The 7,462-nt window shown below is 54.2% G+C and overlaps 1 long non-coding RNA gene across 1 annotated transcript; it reads left to right on the top strand.

Moving 5' to 3' along the window:
* On the top strand, positions 1 to 3,966 carry LOC132249935 (uncharacterized). Its single transcript, XR_009461466.1, has 3 exons — positions 1 to 113; positions 1,113 to 1,169; positions 2,518 to 3,966. It is a non-coding gene; the product is annotated as an uncharacterized LOC132249935 (long non-coding RNA).
* The last annotated feature ends 3,496 nt before the right edge of the window (positions 3,967 to 7,462 follow it).

Raw genomic sequence — 7,462 nt, 5'->3', positions numbered from 1 at the left:
ATGCAAAACTGTACTGAAAGCCTGCTGCAGGATTTCATAAATATCGACAGCTTTTTCTGTGGATACAGGGCCTTGGCTTCTCCAGGCGAGGTCCCAGAAGTGCTCCTCCGCAGGTAAGAGCCCAGAGTTGTGGAGGAAGCTATAAAGGCCTTTATTGGTGGGACATTGCAGGAAACGATGTCAGATAGCATTGAAGAAGGCATACTTAAGAAGCTAAATGATTTGCATGTATGTCTAACAACCCGGGCTATCGCTATTCCTCTGCATAACTCTTTGCTCCATGAGTCGGGCTCTGCTGGATCAGAGCAGGGATTTCACAGGCCTAAAGGCACAAAGCGTCGCCCTTCCTCCCCCTGCGCCACAACACTCCTCCAGCTCTGCTGTCGTGGAGGGACAGCACCCCAGCTTTGGTTTCCAGGGAAAAGCCTGGTTGAGCCAGACGAGATGAACCAGGTGCTCTTGTCTCGGGCGCTGTTTCTGGGGAGTGCTGATGTACACGGGCACCAAATCCCACATCTCAAACAGAAAACACTTTGACTTCCAAGGAATCCATGGTTAGGTGGGGCTAGCAATGAAGTATCACTAAAAAACCTTGCTCAGGTATCTCTATATCGCACTGTACTTTGCTTTCTGCTCCTCACTTTCTTATTCTCAGTTCCTCCATGTGTGAAATAGGGACAAAGATAATATTTGACCTGCCTTGCGAGATTGGTGAGACATAGCTGCTGTTTGCCAAGTCCTTGGACAGTCTCAGATGAAATGTTCCCTCCAAGGGCAAAGCCTTGGTACTAGTATGGGCAGCGCTCAAGCACATGGCCCGTCGCGTCGCAGACTGAAGTGCGCAGGCTGGGCGAGACTGCTTAGGCTTCAATTCAGTTGCACCAATTGCCACTCTCCCCAGCATCACGAACGGGATATAAAATGGTAGATGGATGACATTATGAAGGGGAGTAAAGAGAATGACATTCTTCAGCTTGTTTCTCTAAGATAGTTTGAACAGAGAAATCCTGATTTTTCATTGTCTGGGCAAGGTTTTGACATAAACTGCCTTACCATTGTGACATAGACTGTTTTTTTTAATAACCATCTAAAATATCCATTTTGATATTTAGGCATGGAAATGAGGAGACCTGGGCTGGTTCAGGAAACACCAGAACAGTCCTCAGGAAGTAAGTGTGGCTTTCTGCTGTACAGCAAAACCTGTCAGGATTCAGAGCATGTGGTCAGCTTAAGCATCTGTATATATGATACGTGTGTGTGTGTGTGTGTGTGTGTGTATGTGTGTGTGTATGTACATATGTATGTATGTATTTCCCTAGCCTTTGTAATTAAGTGTCTATATGTGTGTGTGTTTGTATATATATATTGGATTCCCCTTGTCGATCCCCCTGATCCCCTTTAGCTCTCGGCAGGGCATCGCTGTGGGATGCTCCAGACGAGCACTAGCATGGCTTCCGGCAGTAAGCGTTTGGCTAAAACGCCTTAACTCCCCCAGTCTTGCTCCTCAATGACTCGATTTAAGCACGGGTTCATGTAGCTTCAATTCTTTCATTTGTTCTGGGGAAAAACAAGTCCCACGTCCTGTTTCTGTCTTGTGCCATGTCCAGTAAAGAACCAGTAACTACTGAATAGAAGAGCAGCGTCTCACTACGGATATGGAGCTGCTGCATGTGAGAAGAGGGTCAAAAAGGCGTGGAAAAGAGGGACTGAGGAGAATCTGGTGTCAGTGAAATCATGGCTAGAGAGAGTGAATGGGAAGCTGCTCTCTACTGTCTCCTGATACAGGAAATTAGGGCCACAGGATTCATTTATGAGGCAACAGGTTGCGAACTACCGAAAGGAAGTCCTTTCTCACACGATTCATTTGTGAAACCCATCACCGCTGGATGCTGTGGAGGCCAGTGGTAGAACCAGGTTCAGTAAAAGATTGCAGCTGTCCTTTCTAACGGTGTCGATCTGGGGCTGTTGGTCGTGGGCGCAGGGATGTGCACGTGCGTGGTGACTTAGCAGCATCAGGATATAAGTCATGCATTTCTCTCTCTTGTACTTGGCCTCCAAAACGTCTGCTCCTTGCCACTCGTGCAGACAGTGTGGCGAGCTAGCCGGCCCTCTGCTCTGCCCCAGACTGCAATTCTTACAGTCTTATGCATCGTATCTGCACAGGAGAGCGGGAGTTATTCCTGCCCGGCTGTGGGAGAGCAAGGGGAGACACTGGCAGAGCTCAAAAGCCGTTGCAATGGCTTAGCGGGAGTTTACCCGCTCCGATAGGCATTTCTTGTGTGCGCGACACTAGGAGAGAAACACTGCAAAAAGTGGCCCGAATGTAGCAAGAAAAGACTGCATGAAAAGCACCAAGTGAGAAAAGCCAGGCGATTTGTGTGCTGTGTAAAGGTTGGGTTTGGGGCAGGAAGTTCATGTCTTGCCTGTGTCTCCTCTACTTTGTTTCCATTAAAACTGGATCAAATTGCAGGAATTTGATATAGCAAAAAATAGTAATAATAGTCTTATATTTTGCAGCTTGAGGATACAATTCAGTATTCATTCACCGGTTTTGATCAGTAATTAAGAGTTAAAACGTGCGTCAGTGAGATGAGACCATGATTACGTAACAAGGCGCCCAGATCAGAATTCCTCGCTCGCTCAGAGCAGAAGGAAAATATCGTCTTCAAGTATGGGAGCCGGCAATCAGTGCGGGTAAGAAGGTAAGAAGAGTTTTAGAGAAGTGGGTTTTAAAGAAGGATTTGAAAACAGAGACGTGTTGATGGAGTTAGACTATAGGGGAAATGCCAGCAGAAATGAAGAGGTTAACATCTTGTCGAACAGGATCTGGAGTTGATGTTACTGAGTTAAGACAGAGAGAGAGGACAGATTCGAGTTCAGGCGGGGAAAGAATCAGAAAGGGAGGACGGAGAGATTCTTTTTGTGAACAATTATTGTAAAATGTCATTGATGTGGCTTCTTTTCATAAAATAGCCACACGTAACTAAGGCTGGCACAGCCATTTTCACTCAGCTCATTTAGCTCCAAATAAAGAGGTGTATCTAGGCCAGACCTGGGACCATCCTGAGGACCTGCGCGAGGACCAGCCTGGGGACCTGCCTCAAGGAAAAGTATCGTCTAGAACCTTTTGCTCAAAGTATTCGGTGTGGAAAGGGTAGGAGGAACTGGCAATATTTGCAGTCTAAGTGAAAGTTGAATTTCCACGTCCATTGGCTGCTCCTGTCCCCCACAAGCTGGTCCTAGCTGTGAGCAAACACAAGTGCACGGCTGCAAGCAGCTTCAATGGCCCACCGGGGGCAAATCTGACCCCTCATTGCATGTGGTGTCAGATAAAGATGTTCAAAACGTAGTGTCTTCTGGAACGCGTGTCTTCTGGGGCTCCCCACCTGCCGGTGCTTTCAGAGCGGGAGGGGGCAAGGGAGCAGGAGTTGAGTCTGGGGGTTTCAGCCCCCCTCTACAGGCTGGGGCCAGTGTAGTGCAGCCCCCAAGGTGGGGTGGGGGCTCCACTTCCCCCACTCCACCCTTCAGCACCAGGTGCGGAGCCCCAAGTACCAGCTCCCTCCACTGCCTTCCCCCTCCCATTCGCAAACAGCCAGGACTGCACAGGCTGTGGGAACCTGCTTGCAGGCTCCCGGCAGGCAGCGAGATCCCCGCCCCTCCGGACCCGCAGTGACCGTCGGTTTGGTCTGGGGTAAGGGTGTAAATCGGATCGCTTTGCAAACTTGTTCTGAGCTACAGCTGGGAGCTCCACTTCTCTCTGCACCCTTAGGGCACGTCCGCACGTGCAGGCCCGTGTGCTTGCAGCAGCTCAGATAGGAGCGGCACGTATTTGAGCTGGGGATTTCTGCCTCAGCACGTGTCTGCACGTGGCCTTTGGTGTGGGGCAAGTTGTGCCACTTGGGGCAGAATAACCCTGCCCAGCTCCTCCCGGATCTGCAGCCAGGGGCAGCCAGAGCCTGCGGCCAGCACCGGTTTGCAGGAGGGGTGGGACAGGGTGTGGGGTGGGCGTGGGGGGTGGGGGTAGGTGTGGGTGGATTGTGGGGGAACTGTGGGTGAGTGGGAACTGTGTCAGGGGGCTGCTCAGGGGGGCAGGGAGGCACGGGATGTGGGCATGGCAGTGCTGGGAGTGGGGTTTATGCCCTGCTACTGCTTGCCCCCTTCCGCCCAGAGTAAGCTGCACCTGCATCATGCCCGCGCCCCCAGCCTGTCCTAGCTGGGCAAGAGGCAGCGAGGCATATCCCCCACTCCCAGCACTGTCGTGCCTGCAGCCCGGGCCCCTCTGCCCTCCTCCCCGTATCCCATGCCCCCCTCCCCAGCTGGGCACAGGTCAGAGGAACCTGCAAACACAAAGGGGTGCAGGAGATGGAAGCCGAGTGTCCAGTGTTTTTGAATATTAGTTTCCTTTTCATATCACAAGAGCGCCTGTTTCCTTGGGCAAGGAGCCTTGCCCGATAGGGAACGGCAGAGAAAGGTCAGGAGGCACGTCTGCTCTGCAGGAGCTCCTTCCTGAGCAAAGCACCTTGTGTAGTCGGGATGCCACCGTTTCATTCAGCAGACAAGGTTCTCTGGGTACAAGTGCTGTCTTTTATTAGACCAACTAAACACCCATTTCACACGGCAACACTCGCTACCGTCCATGTTTCAGGGGTGTTAGTTGTAGATGGAATACTACATATGAATACTTCATTGCAAATACCAAACCGAGCTACTCCTGTCGGTAGGACACCACCACTAACAACGTTCAAGGACCAGGCGTAGACCCCAAAATACTTGCTTCTGGTTCTACTTTCATCCCTACCGCTTCCATCATGTTTCTGACTTGTTCCCTTCATTTATTTTTCATGACTTGCCTCTCTGAATGCTCGTCCTCTTGTTCATCTCTACCTTCCATGGACACACCTTCATCACCTCCTCCTTCCTCCACCTCTGATCTCAACATTGGTAAGTGCACCGTGACACCCGCTCAGTCTGCACCTTACTCACACCACAACGGAGACGCCCGTGTAATTCGGAGCCTGATGCCGAACAGCAAAGGCTCTGTATACAAAAGCATCCTGGTAAGTGATGTGGAAGAGCTGTGTAGATTTATTACTGGATGTGCTTTCTCTGCGAATGATAATTTCTATTTAAAATCTCTGCTGCTCTGATTCACACCAAGACAAAGCTTTTCAATATGAGGGGCCACATCATGCCCTTGATTCTTAGGTGAATCGACACTGGCATTTTAGTAGTCAGAGTACAGTCCACCTCCCAAACTCTTCCCTGGCCTTTCAGCCGGATAATATCCACCACTTGTCCTCAACCATTGAGTAAGGTAAGGAGAAAACATGCACTGCACTTGTACGAATGGGCGTGCGTGCACAGGTAGGCAGACAGATACGCTGAAGAACAGCTTGGAGGCAAGTCCCCGGAAGATGCTGTATAGCAATAGAGAGTATGTAGTAATACAAGGCTCCCAAAGGGCAGACACCTCTAAACAGCATCGTGTATTAGCCTTCATTTTCCCTTAGAGGACAGTGGAGCTGGAAGGGACCTCAGGAGGCCATGTAATGTAACCCCTGCTGAAGGCAGGATCATTCCTGACTAAACCTTCCCGCCCAAGTTATGTCTGACCTGTCCTTAACACTGCACAAGCCAGCCTCCCAACAACTACTATTCCCAGTGCCCAAAACACCAAGAATAACCGTCACCTGCTACAGGTAAAGCAAGGAGGCGAGGCCCAATGCCAAACGTGGGGCTTGGTGTGAGCCCGAGCAGAGAAGCAAAACCCAGGAACTTGCTGGTTGTTTTCGTGCTAGCAAGAGCCTCAGCACACCCGAGTCCAAGCCCCCAGCCCCAACTGCAGCCAGCAGACAGTGCTCCCAGTGCGGCTGCTGTCCTTCCCAGTCTGGGGCTCTCTGCACATTGGCTCAGGAAGCTCTTTATTCCTGCAGCCAAATCATCTGAACAGCAGCGGAGCCAGGACACATCCCTGGAGGAGTCCACTCAAAGCCTCCTGCCATTCCCACCTGGGTCCATGCACAAGCGCCTTAGACACCTGGCTCGACAGCCACAAGCAATGTGCTCTGGAGTCATTCGGTTTTGCCCATGTTTCTCCAGGTTGTTTCTGAGAAGGTTGGCTGGGACTTTCCAGGGAAAGGGAAAGTGTTGAGAGCTAAACCCTGGGCCAGGTTCATGGTGACGCAGCTGCTGCTTGGGCCATGTCACTGGCACAAGGTAGAGTTAGGCAAGCAAAGCCTTGATGGCATAGGACCAGCCTCGTGGCTCCTGGGACTCTGCTCCGTGCGGGTGGTCACGCTGGAAGGAAAGGTTTCAGAGAGACAGAGGCAAAAGCAAAGAGCATTCAGAGTGGTCTTTTTGACACCAGGGACAAACACAGTCTAGCCAGGCAGCTTGGTAGAGTCACACACACAGGCACCGTCACCCTTTGCTAGGATGTGCTGTGCACGAGGCTATTCCCATCGCTGTCATTCCCAGTCGCGCACTGTCTGTACCTGCCCGATGGGACACCAAGCCAACACGCCAGATAGATAACCTGAAAACAGATGTCGAGAAGCAAAATCAGTCATTGCAAAATGCTTTTTCCAGGTAACCTGCCAGGACAGGACCACCGATGTCACAGAGAAAATAACGAGAAAGTACAACGTGGAGCTGAGAGACGTTGAAAACTGAGCTTGTGCAGCTGATCCCCTTGTGAGGGATGACATCCTTGCCGTCAGCAACCTCCCGGACAAGCCCCACCTGTGCGGGCTGCGGAGAGGGGCGACAGAGCCCCGCTGGAGACCGGACAGGAGCCGGAGGGGAGCGGGCGCTGCAGACGGGCTCTTCCTGCGGCCCAGAAACCTCGGGCTGAGGCCGGGGCAGGAGGGAAGAAGACCGGGGGGCAGAGCTCGGCGCGGGGCGGGCCGGGGAGACCCCACGGGCGGGGAACACGGGAGTGGGGAGGAAGCGGGGCTGGGGGCTGTCACGTGACCGCCCCGCCCGGGGGAAGAGGGGGCGGGGCGGGGGAAGAAGCAGGCTGCGCTGGTGCGCCCGCCTCAGCCCCGCCCGCCCGCCCGCGGCACCCCCGCTCCCGCCCGCAGCCCCTGCCCGGCCCCGCCCCGCGGCACCCCCCGCTCCCGCCCGCAGCCCCCGCCCGGCCCGGCCCGGCCCCGCCCCGCACAGCCACCTCCTGCTCCCCCGGGCCCGATCCGGACCCCGGCGCCGCCCCCCACGACCCCCCGCGCTCTGCTCTGCTCCGCTCCCCGGGCGCGGGCAGCGCGGCCAGGCGGCCCCGGGGGGCGGGGGGAGGTCTGTCCCCCCTGCACTGCGGCCGGGCCGGGGGCGGGGCGGGGCGGGGCGGGGCGGGCGCCGAGCGGCGTGCGGGCGGCGGAGCCCACGGGTGACCGCGCTCCCCGCGGCCGGGACAAGCCCCGCCCCGCCCGCCACAACTCCGCACCCGGCCGGAGGGGAGCGGTCCCCG

The sequence above is a fragment of the Alligator mississippiensis genome, chromosome 4 (assembly GCF_030867095.1).
Source record: "Alligator mississippiensis isolate rAllMis1 chromosome 4, rAllMis1, whole genome shotgun sequence".
In the NCBI taxonomy this organism is placed as follows: domain Eukaryota; kingdom Metazoa; phylum Chordata; order Crocodylia; family Alligatoridae; genus Alligator; species Alligator mississippiensis.
This window is presented reverse-complemented; position numbering and strand designations above follow the sequence as displayed.